The following is a 24,966-nucleotide window of genomic DNA, read 5'->3' on the forward strand; positions in this document are numbered from 1 at the left end:
GGGAGTTCAGTCCTTGAGGGGGCCATTTAGGGATCTGGGGCAAAAATCTGTCTGGGGATTGGTCCTGCTTTGAGCAGGGGGTTGGACTAGATGAGGTCCCTTCCAACCCTGATAGTCTGCGATTCTATGATTTACATTATATTATCCCATTGTAGTACAAAATCACAGGATAACATGGTTTTTGCTGTGAGGAGCTTATGAAAATGTCAGAGGATCTCACAATTTGGAAGAAACAAAAATAACACTTACAGAAACATTTCCAACCTTGCATTCAAGAAACACAATTGATTCTTAGATAGTAATAGATGAACTGAATATTTTGCTTCTACCCTCTTCAATCACAGTGAATAAAATTATTACATAAATAAAGAAAATCATCCTAAACCCTCTCATACACTAACAGGGCAAAAGTGACTTTGTGCCCATTGAAGCCTGAATACAATGGAAAACACAACATAATTTTTTCAGTCATCAGCAAATCCCAGGTGAGTTTTTATGCAATGTTAGGCATTTTCAGATCTTTTTTTCTCACTGAGTTTTATAATGCTATTCTTGTAAACACTTTGTTCTATAAAAGCAGGACCCAGACAATAGCGGCGAAGAGGGTCCAAGTGACACAAGCAGATTATTCTATTCTTTTTAAGGTATGGGTAGTCCAAATTATTACACAGAGTGCTAAGAGAAGCATCTCTGGCTTATGCTGGTAAACAACATTATGGACTAATTTAAGGACGGGCCTGAGGCACAAAATGTGGATCTGAGTTGTTAACCTCATCAAAGTTCAGCAGTTCTCAGCTTCAAAGTTTTGGCTTAGGTCTATCTCTAGAAGAAATAGAAATTGGCATAAAGGCCACAAACCAGAACAAGGCAAACATTCAGCATTGCTAAAAAGAAATGCAGTAGCACAGTAAAGATGGACCAAATTCTGCTCTCCAACACCACCGTAAAAACTGGTTTAGATCTCTGTTTCATTCAATGAAATGTATTGACAAATTCATCACTGGTATAATTCCATCAACTTCAGTGGCATTACACTACAAATGAATTTGGCCTAATATGCGTGAGAGTTACAGAAAACTATTAGATACAGAGGAATCAAAGACGAACTGTACTACTGCAGTACATGAAAACAATATACATTTTATTTAAGTTCTACAAAACACTACTTTGAAGATGCTATGCTCTAAAAGATAGATCCTAAAGTTCACATATACTTGCAAAACTGTGCTTTGACCAGGAGATATGAACATGCTAATAATAAGAGGTCTAATATCCATCTACTAAACATATGTAATCTGCAAGCATCTCTGGGAAAGAAGGAAGCATTGATTATTATTGCCCACTTATCTACCTGGTAGAAAAAATATTTAACTAGGTGGTAAAGAATCATTCTATTCTGTCAAACTTTTCAGTGCCTCACCAGAAGGCAGTTTAGAGAGAAAGAGAGAAAGTGTTAAAGCAAACAGTTAAAAAAATCATTACTGCTATATTTATCTTCAAAATGAAGAGGAAAATGCTGAAGTAGACATTTTGAAAGCATAGACACAAGGGGAAAAAATCCTCAAGTGTATACATTACAAAAAAAAAATTAAAGTATTGTAATCATTACATTCCAGAAAAGAGGGTAAAAATCAAAGCTGTTAGTAAAAAGGCAAAATCATTCCAATTCAGGAAGAAAAAACATAGATCTGTTCTTAGATAGTTTAAAGAAATCCAAAACTAGAGAACACACTTCAAGTAATTTAAGAAACTAAAGGGGAAGGGGAGAAAGTAATCATATAAAATGCTATAAAAAATAAGTTGTCCAAAAATAATCATTAAGGCCCAAACTAGCAACCAATTAAGTATGTGATTAACTTTACTCATGTGAGTAAATTCATTAAGTTCAATAGGACTACTTATGGGTAAAGGGAAGGACATGCCTACCATCAAGACTTAACATTCAGAGAAAAAAAATTACAATTATATTAAAACAAAGGCTGCCTTTTGTTTGAATTACCAGGAGTGGGAGGGAGGTTTTTTTGTTTGTAGCATACATTTACTAGCTCACGTAGGATATGTGGGAGCTGGGGGTGCAATTCTGAGCTCAGGTAGATGTACCTGTGCTAGCTCTCAATGGGTACTAACTAACTAACTAAAAATAGTAGCGTAGCTGAGGTAGCATGGGCAGCTGCACGTGGTGGCATGGCTAGCTGTGCCGGGAACAAACCTGCTTGAACCTTGTGGGTATGTACTCAGTGTGGCCAGCCTGTGCCACTTCTCACCGTTGCCCCAGCTACACTACTACTTTCAGCACACTAGCTCAGTGAGAGCTAGCATGAGTATGTCTGCTAGAGTTGGGAATCACACCCCTAGTTCCATGCACAGGTGTAGCCATATATTAGACACCAATACATTCTAAGGAGACAAAATGAAGCAGATTTTTATCTCATTTACACAGGTGAAAATCTAAACTAACTCCACTTGGTCAAATTGTGCTCTCTGTAACATCAACTTAAATACAGAAAAATCTTCCCTGAGGTGGAATTACTTTGGATTTGCGCTAGTGTAACAGATCAGCATTTGTTTGACCATACGTGCATCGCTTTCTTACACTGCTTTCAATGCATCTTAATCCGAATTTACAACATCCCATCTATTCCATTCCTGAGTGTTACCTGAACAGAAACTGATAAATGTGTTGTGGTTGTGTGGCATGGGCAACTGTGAGCCAGCCAGGCACTGATTAGAGAACTAATTTATTTCACGTATTATTTACAAGAAGTCAAAAAGCAGACCATTTCCAGAGGTGACAAGTTAAAGCATTACCATTGTGTAACCTCACCCCCCCCCCAAAATGTAATTTAGTTTTTAAAATGATAAATAGGTCTATCTGCAAATGTGTACTAATTCTGGAGCTAAACGTTTCTTCCACTGGCTCACTGGTACTGTGCTCTTTGTATATTAAAATACCCAATATCAGTTGTAAGTGTGTAGATCAGAATACGGAGGTGGTAAAGTAGACATGAAGTTAATGTGGGAACCAGTCCTACATTTTAAAATAGATTTTTATTTAAGAAATGCATATAATTATAACAAGCTTAATTATCTTAAATCAAATTATCATCATCATTACAGGTCCTATATATATATATAGGACCTGTAATGATGATGTTAATTTGATTAAGTATATATGTGTGCGTGCACATGTATACGTGTATAACATAGGTGTGTGTGTATACACACACACACACACACACACACACACTATACACCTATACATATATACACACACACATACTAAGTCTGTGCCTTCACAAGGAAAACTAAAATGGAACCAGAGAAGGGAAAGACACTGTTCTACAGAACTCAGAATTAAGAGATGAGCCATCACGACATGTGTGCATGCGGGGGGAGGGAGGGCAGTGTTCCTCTCCAGGTAAGCAAAAGTTAAGAAACCAGAATAGACTGTGCAGCCCAAATACATCCCCCAGTTTACAGCTCCAAAATGGATTTGTAACTAGGGATTGATCACAAAGTTAATTTGGCCAAGAAGTCAAGTGCCTTAGGCATCTAAGTCATTTCCTGTGAAAAGGAGTTAGGTAGATGCCTAACAACACAAATAGCAAGAGGAGGAGGAGGAAATGTTGGTGCCACCCTACCCACATTATAAATTTTAGCCCAGTGGTTAAAGCATTCCCCAGGTAGGTAGCACTTCTACAGGTGTGTCTCTTCTCCTCATCAAGCAGAGAGGGGGAACTCAACCAGCGCTTGCCAGATTTTGAATGGAACCTACCCAGCAGACAGCCTCCAGCTTGCCTACCAGATTGGGCCCCAGAAGAAGTAATAAGTGCTGCTCTGCCTCTCTTCCCCTGATTGATAGAGCTTAGGTGGGTGAGAGGTGTCCAGATGCCTAGACTGAGGCAACAGTGCACATGCTCAAAGCAAGAAACATTGGTGCATGGGGAACTTTTACCCTGGAAACTTACATGCCAAGTACATTTAGCAGACTACTGGGGTAGGCACAACTGAGCAGGTGTTTTATGGATCACAGCAGACCCTAAAACTAGAACCCAGGCAAATAAGTCTACGGTTTAGATGCTTAAGTACCTTTGTGATTCTGGGCCCAAGTAATTCCTCTGATGATTTTCAAGAACAGATTGACAACACTCAAATACTTCAGTGACAGGATGGATGTAAAAATCCAGATACATACATACATACATAGATACTGAACAAGGACCTCAAATTTTGGCTTGCTGTTAAAATTGTTTTACTATAGAATGATAGATAGTAGGTCTGAAAAAGATCATGAGGGTCATCAAGTGAGACACCCTGCATGTTATTGGACTGCCCTCAATTTAGTGCAGACTGGAAAATTTTTAGTGAAATATTTGTCCATTGAAAAATGCTGTTTTATCAAAATATTTCAAGGGAACCTTTTAATTTGACATGTTTCAATGGAAAATTTTTGATACAATTTGAATAGAAATAGAGTATTTCATTTCAACTTTATTGTTTTGCTTCATTCCAAATTTAATCATTATTTCATTTTGACTGTCATCTTGTTTTGACTTCATGTGGAAAAATTTCATTTCAGTGTAGGGACTAGCTTGTGACATATCTCCCGGTGTCTTCTTTCATTGGACGTACGCACATTGTTTCAAATTGGTTCAGTTTACCTGCATGGTGCCACACAGTGTGAGTGGTGACTCACTGTTATTGCTGCCTTTGGGTGAGGCTGTGATTCTAGGACTTGCATGTTTGGCTAAAGAGAGCAGTGATGGCCAGTACTGCTGTCTCTCTCTGACCCCTAAGGCTGCTGGGTACTGCTATGAAGTTATTGATTTCATAGATTCATAGATTCTAGGACTGGAAGGGACCTCGAGAGGTCATCAAGTCCAGTCCCCTGCCCGCCTGGCAGGACCAAATACTGTCTAGACCATCCCTGACAGACATTTATCTAACCTACTCTTAAATAGCTCCAGAGATGGAGATTCCACAACCTCCCTAGGCAATTTATTCCAGTGTTTAACCACCCTGACAGTTAGGAACTTTTTCCTAATGTCCAACCTAGACCTTCCTTGCTGCAGTTTAAACCCATTGCTTCTTGTTCTATCCTTAGAGGCTAAGGTGAACAAATTTTCTCCCTCCTCCTTATGACACCCTTTTAAATACCTGAAAACTGCTATCATGTCCCCTCTCAGTCTTCTCTTTTCCAAACTAAACAAACCCAATTTTTTCAGCCTTCCTTCATAGGTCATATTCTCAAGACCTTTAATCATTCTTGTTGCTCTTCTCTGGACCCTTTCCAATTTCTCCACATCTTTTTTAAAATGCGGTGCCCAGAACTGGACACAATACTCCAGCTGAGGCCAAACCAGAGCAGAGTAGAGCGGAAGAATAACTTCTCGTGTCTTGCTCACAACACACCTGTTAATACATCCCAGAATCATGTTTGCTTTTTTTGCAGCAGCATCACACTGTTGACTCATATTTAGCTTGTGGTCCACTATAACCCCTAGATCCCTTTCTGCCGTACTCCTTCCTAGACAGTCTCTTCCCATTCTGTATGTGTGAAACTGATTTTTTCTTACTAAGTGGAGCACTTTGCATTTGTCTTTGTTAAACTTTATCCTGTTTAACTCAGACCATTTCTCCAATTTGTCCAGATCATTTTGAATTATGACCCTGTCCTCCAAAGCAGTTGCAATCCCTCCCAGTTTGGTATCATCCGCAAACTTAATAAGTGTACTTTCTATGCCAATATCTAAGTCATTGATGAAGATATTGAAAAGAGCCGGTCCCAAAATAGACCCCTGTGGTACCCCACTCGTTATGCCTTTCCAGCAGGATTGGGAACCATTAATAACAACTCTCTGAGTACGGTTATCCAGCCAGTTATGCACCCACCTTATAGTAGCCCCATCTAAATTGTATTTGCCTATTTATCAATAAGAATATCATGCGAGACCGTATCAAATGCCTTACTAAAGTCTAGGTATACCACATCCACAGCTTCACCCTTATCCACAAGGCTCGTTATCCTATCAAAGAAAGCTATCAGATTGGTTTGACATGATTTGTTCTTCACAAATCCATGCTGGCTGTTCCCTATCACCTTACCACCTTCCAAGTGTTTGCAGATGATTTCCTTAATTACTTGCTCCATTATCTTCCCTGGCACAGAAGTTAAACTAACTGGTCTGTAGTTTCCTGGGTTGTTTTTATTTCCCTTTTTATAGATGGGCACTATATTTGCCCTTTTCCAGTCTTCTGGAATCTCTCCCGTCTCCCATGATTTTCCAAAGATAATAGCTAGAGGCTCAGATACCTCCTCTATTAGCTCCTTGAGTATTCTAGGATGCATTTCATCAGGCCCTGGTGACTTGCAGGCATCTAACTTTTTAAAGTGATTTTAACTTGTTCTTTTTTTTATTTTAGCTGCTAAACCTACCCCTTTCCCATTAGCATTCACTATGTTAGGCATTCCTTCAGACTTCTCAGTGAAGACCGAAACAAAGAAGTCATTAAGCATCTCTGCCATTTCCAAGTTTCCTGTTACTGTTTCTCCCTCTTCACTAAGCAGTGGGCCTACCCTGTCTTTGGTCTTCCTCTTGCTTCTAACGTATTGATAAAAAGTCTTCTTGTTTCCCTTTATTCCTGTAGCTAGTTTGAGCTCATTTTGTGCCTTTGCCTTTGCCTTTCTAATCTTGCCCCTGCATTCCTGTGTTGTTTGCCTATATTCATCCTTTGTAATCTGTCCTAGTTTCCATTTTTTATATGACTCCTTTTTATTTTTTAGATCATGCAAGATCTCGTGGTTAAGCCAAGGTGGTCTTTTGCCACATTTTCTATCTTTCCTAACCAGCGGAATAGCTTGCTTTTGGGCCCTTAATAGTGTCCCTTTGAAAAACTGCCAACTCTCCTCAGTTGTTTTTCCCCTCAGTCTTGATTCCCATGGGACCTTACCTATCAGCTCTCTGAGCTTACCAAAATCTGCCTTCCTGAAATCCATTGTCTCTATTTTGCTGTTCTCCCTTCTACTCTTCCTTAGAATTGCAAACTCTAGGATTTCATGATCACTTTCACCCAGGCTGCCTTCTACTTTCAAATTCTCAACGAGTTCCTCCCTATTTGTTAAAATCAAGTCTAGAACAGCTTCCCCCCTAGTAGCTTTTTCAACCTTCTGGTAGAAGGTTCACTTCACAAAGCCTGCCTCACTGTTCTGAAAGGTAAAAAGAGGGAGTGGAGGCAGTTCAGGTCAGTCTCAGCAGTTGTTTAACTCGCAAACAAACCAAAAAAAGTCTTTTTCTGACTCTGTTCCCACTACATCCCATGTTGCACCATCCCTCACACAGTTCCCATTTGAAAGCTGTTAGTGGAACCAGCAGACCACAGCATGAGGCTGCTCAAAAACAGCATTCTTTTATGAAGCAGTTTAGGATGGGAAAAAGAGAAAGCAATTTTTAAGGCTTGGGCTTGCTCAGTGGAGAAGCTGTTATGTATGGAAGTTTAGAATTTTTTTTGAATTTCCATTCCATGAAAAATTCTGAAATCTTGACTTTTTTCCCGTTTTCCATTCTGAATTGGAACAAATTTCAAAATGTCAGTGTCATGGATCCACAGAATCTGCGCTACACCCCAGCTTTTAAACCGTGTCTTGGAGGAACCCCTTTAGCGTGGAAGACTCCTCAAGGACCTCACTCTTCCTTCAAGGTAGGTCACACATCCTCTCTACCTCCTAGACTGAGCTGCTGGGCCCCAGCACTCCTGCTTCACTCTATGAGCTCTGCCTAGCGAGTCCAATTTAAATAGACTCCTGGTAAAGACTTATACAGTCTTCAGGGACTAATACATCTTAGCAAGTATTTTCAGTGACACCAAAGCAGCATTTTCAAAACAGAGTAGGATTATTTAGTCAGCTAGAACACAACATTGGAAATCCTTAGGTTAGCATAGATAAATAATGGTTAACGCACAGTCCATTCTGGTCAAGCCAAAGCAATTCACCAGCCAAGCTATAAAGAACTCCATTTTCAGGCTCTGTCTCACTCTGACTTCCTTACTCAGTCCCAGTATAGAGCTAGCTTTCTCCAGAACTAGAAGCCCAAACTCATCCTCTGTCTTGGTCCTTTGTTCTCAAGGCAAGGTCTCTGCTCAGCTTCCCTGCTGAGAGTATTGATCCCTGAATCATTGGACCTTGCATTGTCTCTCTGGACCCCTTCTTGATCTGGGTCAATTTCAACCAGTTCCTTCATTCCACCCAGACAGTGAGGCGACACACACACCTACATCTCTTAGTCTGTCCCGAGAGCACACTTAATCCCACTACCCACACTCAGTAGCAATGCAAAGTATACAGTGAAATTGATGCACATGAAGGACTCATACAAATATTACAAAAAATTCCCACTTTGTCACAGTTAGAATGCAGCAGAACATCTCGGCATATGTTTAATTTTACCACATAGTAATCCCATTGAGATCAATATGGCGACTCATGTGCTTAAAGTTAAGTGTGTGCTTAAGTGCTTTGTTGGATTGAGACCATAGTTAAGAATTTTTTTCTAATATAATGCCTACAATTTTTCTTCCTTGGCTTTAAGCCATTGTTCCATTTTCTAACATCTTCTGAGACTGATTAATTCCCTTCTTTAATTTATGTTGATATGTCAGTAGTATTTATAGATGGTGAGCACGTCCCCCCGAGTCTTATTTTTGTATATATTTACTGCTTTGATGGAAGTGGGAGGCATCACACACTTTCCAGTTTAACCTTTAAAAGTAAAGCAATCAAGATTTAAGATGTCACAGTTTTATTGGAAATGTCAGAAGAACAGTGGGCTCACTGTTATTCAGAGTAATGGATACCCCTATGTACACAGGGGCCTTGGGACATCAGAAAGGTGTGAGGCTGATACTGTTAAATAGCCTGGCAGAAACTGGTCATACCCAAAAATAAAAGGCTGCCAGAAAACAGAGCTCAGTAAATCCAATAAGTTTTGCTTTGGAAAATAAAGTAGAAAAGTATGTACATGAAGAATAAAAAATAATAGAAATGTGGATGATGGCTTAATTTGCAATAGTATCATGACATTTTTACTAAATAATAATTCAGCAGAACCATTTGCATAGTCCTTTATACAGGTGTTTGTTAAGTCAACCAGGCAGGTTTTGCCTACAAAAAACGTACAACACCCCCCCGCTCCCATCCTCTCTCAGGTATGATTTAGCAGAAGCTGGGGTGGGGGGGGAAGGGGGAAATCTTGTGCTGAACACATCAACATTTTCCACTTTATTTAACTCCAACAAATACTAATTTCCACACATTGCTATAAAAGAGAAAAATCTGTCTCTTTGAGGTTTGATGATCTTGTCTCACTACCACTTGACTGAAGATTCTATTAACTCATCTAGTCTTCCTTTTACAAATATTAAAATCACTACTCTCACAGAGTAACATTCTCTCAGGCCTGGTCTACACTATGAGTTTAGGTCAACTTTAGCAGCGTTAAATCGAATTAAACCTGGACACGTTCACACGACGAAGCCCTTTCTTTCGACTTTAAGGGCCCTTTAAACTGGTTTCTTTACTCCACCTCCGACGAGAGGATTAGCTATATAATCGGCCTTAGCTGGTCGGAATTGGGGTAGTGTGGACGGAATTCGACGTTATTGGCCTCCGGGAGTTATCCCACAGTGCTTCATTGTGACCGCTCTGGACAGCACTCTCAACTCAGATGCACTGACCAGGCAGACAGGAAAAGCCCTGCGAACGTTTGAATTTCATTTCCTGTTTGCCCAGCGTGACCACGCAGAGCTCATCAGCACAGGTAACCGTGATGGAGTCCCAGGATCGCAAAAGAGCTCCATCATGGACCGAACGGGAGGTACGGGATCTGCTCGCCATATAGGGAGATGAATCAGTGCTAGCTGAACTCCGTAGCAGTAAACGAAATGGCAAAATATTAGAAAAGGTCTCCAAGGCCATGAAGGACAGAGGCCATAACAGGGACGGACGCACAGCAGTGCCGTGTGAAAATTAAGGAGCTAAGGCAAGCCTACCAGAAAACCAGAGAGACAAACGGAAGGTCCGTGAAAGAGCCGCAAACATGCCACTTCTACGCAGAGCTGCATGCCATGCTAGGGGGTGTAGCCACCACTACCCCAACTGTGTGCTATGACTCCATCACTGGAGAAACACACAGGGAAGCGGGTTTGGGATACGAGGAAGATGAGGATGAAGATAATGTAGATAGCTCACAGCAGCAAGGAAGCGGAGAAACTGGTTTCCCCAACAGCCAGGATATGTTTATCACCCTGGACCTGGAGCCAGTAACCCCCCAACTCACCCAAGGCGTGCTCCCAGACCCTGAGGGCACACAGGGGACCTCTGGTGAGTGTACCTTTGTAAATACTACACGTGGTTTAAAAGCAAGCGTGTTTAATGATTAATGATTAATTTGCCCTGGCAATCGCGGCCAGTACAGCTACTGTAAAAGTCTGTTAACATGTATGGGGATGGAGCGGAAATCCTCCAGGGACAGCTCCAGAAAGCTCTCCTTTATGTACTCCCAAAGCCTTTGCAAAAGGTTTCTGGGGAGGGCTGCCTTATCCCGTCCGCCACAGTAGGACACTTTACCACGCCAGGCCAGCAGCACGTACTCTGGAATCATTGCATAACAAAGCATGGCAGCGTATGGTCCTGGTGTTTGCTGGCATGCAGACAACATCCATTCCTTATCGCTCTTTGTTATCCTCAGGAAAGTGATATCATTCACGGTCACCTGGTTGAAATGGGGCGATTTTATTAAGGGGACATTCAGAGGTGCCCCTTCCTGCTCTGCTGAACAGAAATGTTCCCCGCTGTTAGCCATGCAGTGGGGGGGTAGGGGAGGGGTGAAGTGATCATCCCCGATAATTGGGTGTGTGGGGAGGAAGGGGGGTTAGTTGGGTTTGTGCTGCATGTTAACCCAGAAACCACAGCCCCTCCTTTTACATTGCAAACCCATTTTAAATGGCCAACCCAACAGGTGCTTGGTCTAGGAAATGAGGCACTACTGTTTGAAACCATTCCCACATGTTAAGAAGGTTAAAAAAGCCAAAAGACTGTGGCTTACCATGGCTGCCTACAAGCCGAATTCTGTTGCCTGGCACTGCGTCAGTGATCTCTCACACCAAACTGGCAGGCCCTCAATATAAGAGGAAAAATGCGACCTTGTAACAAAAGCACATGTGCTGCGTAATGTGAACAGCAAAATTTAATGTGAAAGAGTGTACCCATTGTTCTCTAAAATGTGTCTTTTTTAACCACCTCTCCCTTCTCCTCCACCAGCTGCAAATGTTTCTCCTTCACAGAGGCTAGTGAAGATTAGAAGGAGAAAACTGAGGACTCAGGATGACATGTTCACGGAGCTCCAGATGTCCTCCTACGCTGAAAGAGCACAGCAGAATGCGTGGAGACAGTCAATGTCAGACTACAGAAAAGCACAGTATGAACGAGAGGAGAGGTGGCGGGTTCATCAAGGAGAAACAAGCAGAAGTTTCACACTGTAGCCTGTTCAGTCACAAAACTCATTTTCAAAGCTTCTCTGATGCGCACCGCACCTGCTGTGCTCTTCTAACCACCCTGGTGTCTGGCTGCACGTGCCTCAACCTCCCACCCCGCCATAAATGTCTCCCCCTCACTCTCACAGATATTGTGGAGCGCACAGCAAGCAGCAATAACAATGGGGATATTCTTTTCGCTGAGGTCTGAGCGAGTCAGTAAGCTGCGCCAGCGTGCTTTTAAACACCCAAATGCACATTCCACCACCATTCAGCACTTGCTCAGCCTGTGGTTGAACAGGTCCTGACTACTGTCCAGGCTGCCTGTGTACGGCTTCATGAGCCATGGCATTAAGGGGTAGGCTGGGTCCCCAAGGATTACGATAGGCATTTCAACATCCCCAATGATTATTTTCTGGTCCGGGAAGAAAGTCCCTTCCTCCAGCTTTCGAAACTGACCAGAGTGCCTGAAGACGCGAGCATCATGTACCTTTCCCGGCCATCCCACGTTGATGTTGGTGAAACGTCCCTTGTGATCCACCAAGGCTTGCAGCAGCATTGAAAAGTACCCCTTGCGGTTTATGTACTCGGTGGCTTGGTGCTCCGGTGCCAAGATAGATGGAACCCATATCCCTATCGCCCCACCACAGTTTGGGAATCCCATTGCAGCAAAGCCATCCACTATGGCCTGCACATTTCCCAGAGTCACTACCCTTGATATCACCAGATCTTTGATTGTCCTGGCAACTTGGATCACAGCAGCCCCCACAGTAGATTTGCCCACTCCAAATTGATTCCCGACTGACCGGTAGCTGTCTAGCATTGCAAGCTTCCCCAGGGCGATCGCCACTCGCTTCTCAACTGTGAGGGCTGCTCTCATCCTGGTATTCTGGCACTTCAGGGCACGGGAAAGCAAGTCACAAAGTTCCATGAAAGTGCCCTTACGCATGCAAAAGTTTCGCAGCCACTGGGAATCGTCCCACACCTGCAGCATGATGCGGTCCCACCAGTCTGTGCTTGTTTCCCGGGTGCAGAATCGGCATTCCACAGCATGAACCTGCCCCAGTAACACCATGATTTGCCCATTGCTGGGGCCTGTGCCTTGTGAGAGGTCTATGTCCATGTCAATTTCCTCATCACTCTCATCGCCACACTGCAATCGCCTCCTTGGCTGGTCCTGGTTTTGCTTTGGCATATCCTGGCTCTGCATATACTCCAGGACAATGCGCGTGGTGTTCATAGTGCTCATAATTGCCGCGGTGATCTGAGCGGGCTCCATGATCCCAGTGCTATGGCGTCTGGTCTGAAAAAAGGCGCGAAACTAGTATCTGACGGACGGAGGGAGGGGCGAGTGACGACATGGCATACAGGTACAGGGAATTAAAATCAACAAAGGTGGCTGTGCATCAGGGAGAAACACAAACAACTGTCACACAGAATGGCCCCCCCAAAGATTGAACTGAAAACCCTGGGTTTAGCAGGCCGTTGATTTCACGGAGGGAGGAGGAAGCAAATGAATACAGAACAAATCTATTTTTTACATCTTAAGCTGGCAGACGACGGTGCAGCATGACTGATAGCCCTCGGCATCTTCTGGGTGCTTGGCAGAAAATAGCATACTACGACTGATAGCCATCATCGTTGAGACTGCCCAGGTGCCCATGATTGACAGCCACTGCAGTACGACAACAATGGATATCAATCGTAATATACCATCTTCTACCAAAAGGCAAGGGGCTGCTGCTGTGTGCAATGCAGCCCCACGTCTGCCAGCACCCAGATCACCGATGAAGGCTACCAGTCATACTGCACCGTCTACTGCCAAAAGGCAATTAGCTGCTGCTGTGTAGCAATGCAGTACCACGTCTGCCGGCACCCAGAGGACATATGGTGACGGTGAGCTGGGCTGAGCTGAGCGGGCTCCATGCTTGGAGTGGTATGTTGTCTGCACAGGTAACCCAGGTAAAAAGGCGCGAATCGATTGTCTGCCGTTACTCTGATGGAGGGGGAGGTGCCTGACGACATGTACCCAGAACCCCCCGCGACACTGTTTTGCATCATTCAGGCATTGGGATCTCAACCCAGAATTCCAATGGGCGGTGGAGACTGCGGAACTGTGGGATAGCTATCCACAGCGCAACGCTCCGGAAGTCGACGCTAGCCTCGGTACTGTGGACGCAGTCCACCGACTTAATGAACTTAGAGCACGTTATGTGGGGACACACACAATCGGCTGTATACAACTGATTTCTATAAAACCGGCTTCTATAAATTCGACCTAATTTCGTAGTGTAGACATACCCTCAGGCAAACTGGAGGCTCACCAGATGAGGGTGTACAGATGCTACCTTATATCTGATATCCCTGGAGAAATTTTGTCTGAATCAGGCAAAATTCCACTTGGGGGCCACTAGGATGCAGTTGCTGCAGTGACAGATCCACCACCTTTGGAAAGAGTATAGAGTGTTCTATGCCTAGCTAGTAGAGAATTGGATGGGTTCATGGCCACACCCCCACCATTTCATTCCTTGTCCCCTTGCAGACACTCATGGAGCACTTAGCAGGAAATAGGCACTACACTTCCCACTGTGATTCTGCCCAGCCCCTGCTCTGGGGCAGCAGGGTAGATATCTTCATGCCCTTCTCCAATCCTTTATGTACCTACATAGCAGCTAGCCACTATCCAGTCCAAAATAATCACACTTCCATATGATTAAAAAAAATTGTTCCTCCTCCTTGTCCATTTTCAAATTTTACTCTAGCTCAGGAAGAGATTTCTTCACATTTTTTTCATTAGAGATGGACTGATTGTAAATATTCTCTAATGCGTCAACATCACATCCAAGGACCCCATCTTGTTTCCAGTGAAATCAACGACCAAACTTCCACTGACTTCAGTGGAAACAGGATCAAACATTAATACTCTTCATGAGTATATGTCTAAATAAAGTATAATTGCAAAATATTCTATTTAATAATTAAGAACTCTCAGAAACCAAGCTAGTGGTCTAATTGTACTGGAAGGTGCTAACTTCAGGGACTTGGGCTCATAACTTCAAATGGTCACTTGTTTACATGAGAGAAAAGTTTGAACAGCACTCAATCCCTAGAGAGAAGAAAAGTCTTGGACTGGTCTACAGAAATGTCTTTGGGAGATAAGTAGTCAATAATAACAGGCTCTGGAGGGAATTGTGTCCATCCCTTCACAGCCAGAAGCACAAACACAATAACATGAGGATTTGGAGAGTAAATATGGAAAGTAATGTGGTTTTGCAGACACTCTAAAGGGTTCAGAGACGCTTTGGGGAACATTTAATAATTTTCTATACAATATGGTGCTATTCCCTGAATTGAATTTCACAAAGTTAGTTTTAATATATTCTACGTTTTACTACAGGCATTTATTTCAAAGCTGCTTTAATGACCTAAACAGATTTATTGACAATAGTTATTGCAATGGAATAACCCCTGGACTCCTATTTCTTATTTCAAAGATGTTTTTCTAAGGAAAACAAAAATACTTTTTTTAATCACTCTTGCTTAGTCATATGGAATCATGTATTTCATCTTGCGTCTGATGAAGTGGGCATTCACCCACAAAAGCTTATGCTCCAATACTTCTGTTAGTCTTAAAGGTGCCACAGGACCCTCTGTTGCTTTTTATATATTTAATGATGATCAAAACAAGTATATGTAAATGAAGTTTGATTCACTGACCCATTTCAGATTCAGTTAAACTTCTCCCCATCACCTTATGCCTCCTAACTTCCCTTGCTGTCTTCCTCATTTTTAATTTTTTCTTATCATCGATCTCTACCCTTCTTCCTCACCGAGCTTCTTCACTTCTGCATTCATATTTAAAGGATCCTCACTTGACTACAGTTCTCTTCCTAACCATTGTCCCACTTTTCTTCTCTTTTACCTTCAGTTTCTTGGAAAGAGGTATTTATTGTAATGTTTCCAATCCTTTCACTTCCTCTCCTCTAACTCCCTCCTCAATCCTCGACAGTATGACTTCTGCACTCTCCACTCCATTGATACTGCTCTCATAAATATCATTAATGACCTCTTTCTTTTCCAAGCATAAGGGTCTTTTCTCCAGACCTTGTGATCTTTCTGCTGTTCACTATTCACCCACTTCCCTGTAGGACTGCCTCTTTGTTGGGCTTCTGTACCTCTAACTTTCCTGATTCTCTTCTCCTTCAGCAATACCTTCACTACTTCCTCCTCCTCCTCCTCCTTTGTTAGTGTTTCTTAGTGACTGCTCTTGGTCCTCTTTTTTTCCCCTCCACACATACTTCCAGGAGACTCTCCCTACTCCCATGATATTTCTCCACTCTGCTGAAAAAAAAACCTGTCAAAACTACTTCTCTTCCCCAATTCATGTGTTCATTTATTCCTCTCTGACTATGTCGCCTCATGGATGTGATACTACTTCCTTTAGCTCAATGTAGCAAAATCTGAGGCCAAGATTTTCAAAATCAGATGCCTAATGTTAGGCTTCCTACATTTACATTTAGGTGTTTAAGTCTACGGCAGTCTCTTTTTAAAAAAAAATTAAGGCTAGAACATCTCATCTTCCTCCCTAAACACACTACTCTTTCCCATCTCCAGAATCATGAACAAATCTGCTATCCCACCAGAAAAATCCGGACACTTCCGTCCAGTTATGAACTCTGAGAGATGAATCCATACAAAACTCTAGTTTTATTTTTGCAAAACTAAAGTCTAATCAGTGAAGTTTTGCAAAACCAAAACCACTCCCAAGAATAAACCAAAAGCACTTTCAAGGGTGCCTGGCAATGCCTGACTCAGTGGTATCTTTCAAGATGAGTATTGTTTCTGCAGATCAAAGGCATTGAAGCCCATATGTTTGATTTCCTGATAACATCTAAAATCATCATAGTTTTGGATGAGAAATGGAAAGGACTGCGAATGTCAAAATATGTGAAACTCAGCAAGTTGACCATAAAGAAATCTTACAACTACAGGTGGCGAACATTTTTTCATCAAAATGGGTTCTTTTAATGAAAAAAATGTCTTTTTGATGTGTAACCCCACCCTAGAGGCATGTCTCAAACCTCCTTCCTGGTGCTTGCTAATTGGAGTGGCTTCTCCTCCATCCTTGCATGGGTTGGGTCCTGGGTTCTTTGTTACCACCACGGGTGCCTCCACCCAAGGGGACTGCTCTCTCTGCTTGAGACACATTCATTCACAACTGTCCCACAACCCACTAGCTCTCTCCTTGGCTCCTATCCAGGTAGATGGAATGCATAAGATGAATCCAGCAATAAGCATAGCAGGGCTGAAAACGTATGACATCTTAAGGGGAATGAAAGGGCTCTTCTCACAGTGTTTTCACAGAAATGGAGCAGGGTCCTCTCCTGGTTGGTGGTAGGTAGCCAGTGCAGGTTGGTTCTCTGCCTCTCTGAGCACTGGTCTCTGCAGAGCTGGAATTGTTTGACACATCAGTTCCAAGTCTCCCTTTATGGGAACTGGGAGCTAAGCAGAGATTTCCTAAGGCATATTGCTTCTTCTCTTGTCTCCAAATTCAAATAAAGCTTCAAAAGTGAAACTAAAATTAGTTCCTTTGTCTCTGAGTCAGGCTATCCCCTCACTCTGAGAGACTGAGAAGCCCTAGCTCCTCATTGACCCAGCAAACTGTTTATATAAATCACCCCATCCAAAACCTCCCTGTTGGCTTTTGCAGGAGCTTCCAGTCTATTCTGTCCCCACGCCACAGTCTGAACAGACTGAGAAATGGTATCTGGAGGGTCTGGAGCCATTGTTGCAGTAATCAATAGGATAGGTCCAATAGGATATCAGTCCAGTGTTCCAGGAATGACAAACACCAAATGGGGTTACATAAAAATAAACATTTAGTTTAAAATTTTCTAGTTTTTCAACAACAACACACAGCCCAAAGTGTTTTGGTTTTCAGTACCCAGGCTCTCCCCTTCCCCTCCCTCCCCCCACACACACCCTTTTCCCCTTTCCCTTCTTTAATGGTCAGTTTTCAGAATGGAGAGAGGCAAATAGTGGTGTCCCCCAGGGGTCAGTACCGGGACCAGTACTATTCAACATATTAATAAATGATCTGGAAAATGGGGTAAACACAGACGTGGCAAATTTTGCAGATAATACAAAACTACTCAAGATAGTTAAGTCCCAGGCAGACTGTAAAGAGCTACAAAAGGATCTCTCAAAACTAGGTGACTTGGGCAAGAAAATGGCAAATGAAATTCATCATTGATAAATGCAAAGTAATGCACATTGGAAAACATAATCCCAACTATACATATAAAATGATGGGTTCTAAATTAGCTGTTACCTCTCAAGAAAGAGATCTTGGAGTCATTGTGCATAGTTCTCTGAAAACATCCACTCAGTGTGCAGCAGCAGTCAAAAAGCTAACCGAATGTTGGACATCATTAAGAAAGGGGATAGATAATAAGACAGAAAATATCATATTGCCTCTATATAAATCCATGGTATGTCCACATCTTGAATACTGCGAGCAGATGTGGTCGCGCCATCTAAAAAAAAAATATTGAAATTGGAAAAAATTCAGAAAAGGGCAACAAAAATAATTAGAGGTATGGAATGGCTTCCATATGGCAGATTAATAAGACTAGGACTTTTCAGCTTGGAAAAGAGACGACTAAGGGGGGGTATGATTGAGGTCTATAAAATCATGACTGGTGTGGAGAAAGAGTAAACAACACTTCCTTATTTACTTTCTCATAACACAAGAACTAGGGGTCACTGCTTCAAACAACAAACAGTCAACCTGTGGAACTCATTGCCAGAGGATGTTGTGAAGGCCAAGACTATAACAGGGTTCAAAAAAGAACTAGATAAATTCATGGAGGATAGGTCTATCAATGGCTATTAGCCAGAATGGGCAGGGATGGTGTCCCTAGCCTCTGTTTGCCAGAAGCTGGGAATAAGTGACAGGAAATGGATCACTTGATGATTACCTGTTCTGTTCATTCCCTCCGGGGCACCTGGCATTGGCCACTGTTGGAAGACAGGATACTGGGCTTGATGGACCTTTGGTCTGAGCCAGTATAGCCATTCTTATGAAAATTACAGCACCAGTATAGCACTTCTACTACAAAGGAAAGGAAAGGAAAATTGGGTGAGTAAATAAGTAACAGAATCTAGAGCAACAGCCCACATTATTTCAAGGGAAGGTTTGGGCACCCAGATTACTTTAGTGAAACAGGACTGGAATTAAACAATAGCTCCAAAGAGCAAGATAATGCAAAAAGTAATTGTTAAGCAACTATGCAATCTACACAATTTTGCATGAGGCACAAGAGGATCAGGAAGCTATATACCCTGCCCTCACAAAAATTATTCCTCTCTTTGTTTCAAAAGAGGACTGTATGATTACTGAGTGTGCAATACTGTGAAATCTATCAAAAATAAAGAAGAAGAAAACTCTTAGCAAAGATGTATCAGAATATATGCTAGAGCTCAAACACACCATACTTTACAAAACTCTCTGAAATTACTAGGAAGGACTATAATGTCTAGAGAAAATATAAATATCTATATCTATATCATGGAAATGGTTACTATAGGGAAGTACAAAATTCATGTAACACGCAGATCTTCTGTTCTGTTTTGTGGTTCAGTGCCAGGCCCCCAGTGAATTAAAGTGACGCCATCACCAATCAAGCAATAAAAAGAACAAACTTCTCCCCTCACATCCCCTTCACATGAGTTTAATATTACCATGAAATACCTAGATACTGGACAGTGGTAACTTGCACTGTAACTTCAGATAGTAGTGTGAGTGGCTACAAGAAACTTAATTGCCCAACTAAAGTTAAGCGGCACTGCAGTTTTTATTTTCACTTATTTGTTATATTTTTCAGGCCTTTTTCATGCAAAAATATCTGATTATGTTCCAACTTCTACTGAAAGATGATCAGTGATTTCTTCCTGATTAAATTGGAGAGGTGTGAATCTGATTGTGGTCAGCTTCCTGCAGTGTGACAGAGGATTGTGATTCCAGAGACAAAATATTTTTTATCATCACTCTTCACATTTACAGTGATTTAAAACGTTGCTCATAACTAGACCAGATGCTACCCTAAGCATCAGTAAAATCAATGTGATACAGTTAATCCTGATTATGAGTCTGACACTCACAATGATTTGTGATTCTGGAGATTACAAACACTGCAGAAAATAAACACAACAGGAAGAGTCTTGCTACAAGAGCTTTCTGTTATGGTAACCTTACTATCTTACGGGACCTCTTTGATGAATCCTGATGACATTATGAAAAGCATCTTTCACTCATGTCACAAGTGAACATTAAGCATACTTTAAAAGCAATTTCAAGCTATTTTAAAAGGTATTACAAGTGAACTGTCTGCTGTTTTAATACATCAAGCATGGTACCATATATTAAACTTTGGAATATAACTGCTAAAAGGAATCATCCATCGGTTTTGGTAATCATTCTAGGCCAAGTGTATGAGGTGCAAGTTGTAGTGTATTGTAAGTGTTAAGCCTGTCATACCGTTTTCAAGGCAGGATTATATGAATTACTCTTGCCTGCCTGTGACCAAAGTTATACTTTAAAAATTACCTTTTTTTTAAGCCTTCATAGTATTAACAATCATCTTTCATGTTTTTTAATTTATGTTACTCATTTGATAAGGTTATAGGACTCTGATGGTACCAAGCTTACAGAAATATTGCTAAGAGCTCAAGTCAGGCAGATGTGTTATAGTTGCTGTAATGGAATGTTAACAACTATCTAAATACAGTTCTACTGAATGTGAAGCCCTGACACTGGAAAAAGCCAAAACACAAGGAAGAAGCTAAACAATTACATTCTCTTGTGGGCGATGGTCTTCATTTTATTTGCCAACATGATGGTCATTGCTGTTGGCAGCAACTGAAGAGATGTACATTGTGTCAGCTCACACCAGCATCCAAGAAAATAGTAAACAGACATCTCAGTACACATGGAAGATAAAAACAGAATATGCGGAGCACCAAGGACCAGTAGCCGAACATCAAGAATAGATAGGAAAAGCACGTATTGATTGGGTAAATTCATAACCATTATCCATAAATAAAGGGAATGGTGTTCAGTAAATAGAAAAGAATAATTCCAATGAAAAATGGTGAGATAAGCCAGGGATGCATGGAATTAAAATCAATAATACTCATTATTTTGTAGTTGTGCAGGAATTTTCCCCCAAGGCATATCAGTTGGGACAGCTTGGGAGATTTTACAGTCCACATGAGTTCTGAGACGGAGACATGAGTATATCCCACACAATCTATTTCCTTGTTGAAAACTGTATTCTGGTGGACTTCGCTTACTTCTCTTTGCTTTTTGTTGCTTTGTATTCTCATTTTTTCCTTCTCTCCTTTACTATGTGGATGTTTTTCTTTCTGGCAGCAGCAGACATCTTCTGAAAGATGTCCTTCCTCCTCTAAGAGTAGAAGCCTTTAGAGGAAGTTCATACCCCATTTCCCAGGCCACATCTAAAGCTGTGCAAACCTTTGGCATCAAAATCTGAAGCCAAGTAAAAACCCAGCTAGATAGAGTTTCCCAACAGTGAGGTGCATTCTGAGACACCTTTCTGGTAAACTGCACAGTCTTCTAATAATAATACTGAGAGATATGGGGAATAGGGAACTAGGTGTACCTTGCCTACCCTCCTACTGAAAATGTCAGGATGGGGAGAACACCAGATAGCTTCTTAAAGACTGAGGTGTGCAAGAGACCACCACATCACCCATAGAAGACAGTTAAAAGCCTGTTCAGGGTAGCAGGAATAGTGTGGTGAATGAGTTAGTGAATCAGACTGGCTTTATTTTGGGACTTGTTTGGCATTTGAGGCAAACAAAGGAAAAACAAACAAGTACTAGGGGTGGAAATCAAACCCTTTAGGCCTGGTGTCCCTGCTATGTCAGTATGTGGTCTCCAGTTTACACAAACACACACACTGCCGTTTTGCAGAAGAAATGCCAGTCTCAACTACCTAACTCTATGTTAAGCCCCAAAGCTCTAATTTCAATTTGTGTAGACTCTGGCACATATCAATATCTTGGGCATACTAAACTCAGATTGCTCATATTTACCATAAATTCTTAGATAAGGGTAACAAAAATGTAAATGCTTACCATTCACGTGCAAAGCCTCGACTATGCCCCTTTCCCACTTCTGATACAGATTTGCTTTTATACTCACATTTTTGAGCAATTTCCGAGCCACATTGAAAGCTCCTCATTCCTTATTTTTTTTTCTTCTTCACTAGAATTATGCTCTCCTGAGTCTTAATTACAGTGTCTTTAGAATGCTTCAGCCTTCATCCATACTCATGGAATTTAATACTACCTCCCACTACATCATGTTCATAAATTGCTTTTTTTTTTTTTAGTTCCCCAAATTAGTGATTTAGAAATCAAATACCCTCATGCTATTGTCTTCTCTGAACCTTTACACTAACAGAGAAAAAACACTGATTGGATTTTGAATCTACAGTATTAAATTAACTCTGCTTCCACTGAGATTATTAGAAATCTGCATATAGCATTAATATGAATTTTGGAGAGAGATGGGTTATTTGTAGATTACTCACTTCCCTGGTACATATTCAGTTTGTTGATTCTCCCAAAAAAATTAAGATGAAATCATGTTCACTGGCTGAGTTATTTCATTAACTGCCAACAAACTTCTAGAAGTATATGGAAGGTTTTCAAAGCAGAAAAATAAATGCATAAAAATGTAATGACTAACATTAATAACATGTTAAAGCAGTATCTTAAAATGTTTGAATTATGGACTGAAGATTTGTGCTGGCAAGTAAAGTAACACTGAACTTCTCACCAGGGATTCAGACTCTCAACTGCTCACCCGTTAAGCTTGTGTTAAACTGAGCTAAAAGTCAGGCTGCTAAAACTAATCTGATTTATTAGCATCTCTCACAAATCAAGATGGCACATAGTGACAATGATGATAAAGACTTGCATGTTGATAACTGTTATTCAAAGATATGGTTTGTCTCTTTGCAGAGCAGAAGCAGTCATAGAAACAGAAAAAAGGAACAATATAGATAGGACTGAACTACCCGTACAGGAAATTGGTTTTGGAGGATAGCTTCACCTGACAAGAATAGATGACACCTGCTTAGTTCTCAGTGGAAAGTGATTATCTCCCTACAAGCCTCTATGTTCTGAGGGAAATATTCCTTCCTATCCACCCATACTTATGTCTGTTTCCAAGATTCTCCACAGATAAGCATTTAATTCCATTTAAACACAGAATATTAATGTTGACCAATTAAGTGTCATAATTTTTCTTTAATCCTAATAACATGGATTTTACCAATGACTCTAGAGGCAGAGTCCCAAATTTTTTAATCCTCTGACAAGTAAAAGCCCTTTAGTATATTTAATTTAAAAAACAGCAGTCCACGACTGTCTATATGTTCTTCAGGAAACCAAAGAAAAAAACTATGTGGAGATGAATCATAACTAATGGGAACCAGATGTGTGTGTGTACACCTTTAAAATACTTGGAATTCATTTAAGTGTAACATGCATTCTGAATTGCATGGGTTAATAATATTTGGTTTTGGAATCATTACAAAATCCCTTTAATGATTTTTATCCTTAAGTTTCTGATATATACTTTAAACAATTTTTACATAGTTTTTGATCTTGAACATACACACACAGACACACACACACACACTAATTGTGGGGTGATCATTTAACATACAGGAGACTGAGATTGTATGGGATATTTGCAACAATAGTAGGTAAAAAACAATGTAGACAGAAATTTGGCTTTTTAAGTGGACACATTATTTTAAAACCTAGGAATAAAGAGGGAAAACAGATTTACAGATGATGGCTAATTCTCTTTAAAATGTTCACATCTGACCCATCTTTGTCAAATGCTGAGCACATCCTGTGCATAAGTGCCATCAGCTTCCACTTGGCTTTAAATAGCAGGCACTGCACTTATCAACCTGGACACATTACTTTGAGTGCCAGTGGGAGTGACCAGGGCCCTTGTCCCTGGAAAAGGATAGGGAGCCAGGCATCTTCTGTTTTCCCCCTAGACCTGAAGAGAAGGCCACCAGTGCTGGGTAGGAGAAGGAGGCTGTGTGTTGTTCTGTTTCTAGTCTCAGACAGCTAAGAAATGAGGGGAAAACAGGCCTACTCCAGGAATGTGGGGGAGCCCAGAGAAGCTGCTCATCTTTATTCCCTCAAGGAATCAATGTAGGATAAACCATCAGGGGCTGTTGCAGCTGCTTCTCCAATCGCTTTGGAGAAGAGTTCAGGTAGAGTGAGTGGAGCAGCCTTACAGACCAGACAGCATAACAGTAGCAGCTGCATTCCCATCAGTAGCTAAAACAGCAGTTAAACTCAGCTACATTTTTAGTTTTCTTCTCAGATGGAAGTGCTGTTAACTTACTATTATTTTAAATTAAAACTTAACTACTGCAGAAGTTGATGGTGTTGGTCACCCCGGCACAGGACAGTTTCCTTCTGTCTAACTGTGAGTGGGCTTGGGGGATTCTGAAAGGCTAATTATACAATTATGGATCAAACATTTTCCCCCAAAGAAACAACAAGCTTTGAACACCAAATATCCTCACAAGGGATGAGTCACAAAACAGTAAGAATCTTCTCTGCCTCAATCGTGACCTATTTTAGAAGTCTTATATAAGGTCTTGAAATCTTCAGCTGTTTTGTCACATCCAGTCCCAGGCCAGGACCAGCAATCCCATGAGAAAACCTGTAGTTATAATATTTCCAGACCAATCTGTAAAACTAAAGATCCTCAGACAGTTTAGCTAAGTCTACAAACTTCTGTACCACTGCTGTACCACTCAGCTTTCTAAGACTTGTTTATCAACAATTCCCAGGTGATCACGCAGGCAGATATCAAACATGAATGAATTTGCCTGGCTTTTATAATTTGATCCCCATTACTCATATTTAGACCTTATGACAGTCTATTTTCAATTGTGCAGCTGCTACTGGTTTAATTGAAACTTCTTGTGATTCCTATAATTTATTAGTCTCATGATTCATAGACTCATAGAAGATTAGGGTTGAAAGAGATCTCAGAGTCATCTAGTCCAACCCCCTGCTCTAAGCAGAACCAACACCAACTAGATCATCCCAGCCAGGGCTTTCTCAAGCCGGGCCTTAAAAACCTTTAAGGATGGAGATTGCACCACCTCCCTAGGTAACCCATTCCAGTCTTCACCACCCTCCTAGTGAAATAGTTTTTCCTAATATCCAACCTAGACCTTCCCCACTGCAACGTGAGACCATTGCTCCTTGTTCTGTTCTCAGTGGTGGCAGATAACAGGCAAGCTCCATCCTCTTTGGAACCCCCCTTCAGGTAGTTGAAGGCTGCTATCAAATCCCCCATCACTC

The sequence above is a fragment of the Malaclemys terrapin genome, chromosome 6, assembly GCF_027887155.1.
Source record: "Malaclemys terrapin pileata isolate rMalTer1 chromosome 6, rMalTer1.hap1, whole genome shotgun sequence".
Lineage (NCBI taxonomy): Eukaryota > Metazoa > Chordata > Testudines > Emydidae > Malaclemys > Malaclemys terrapin.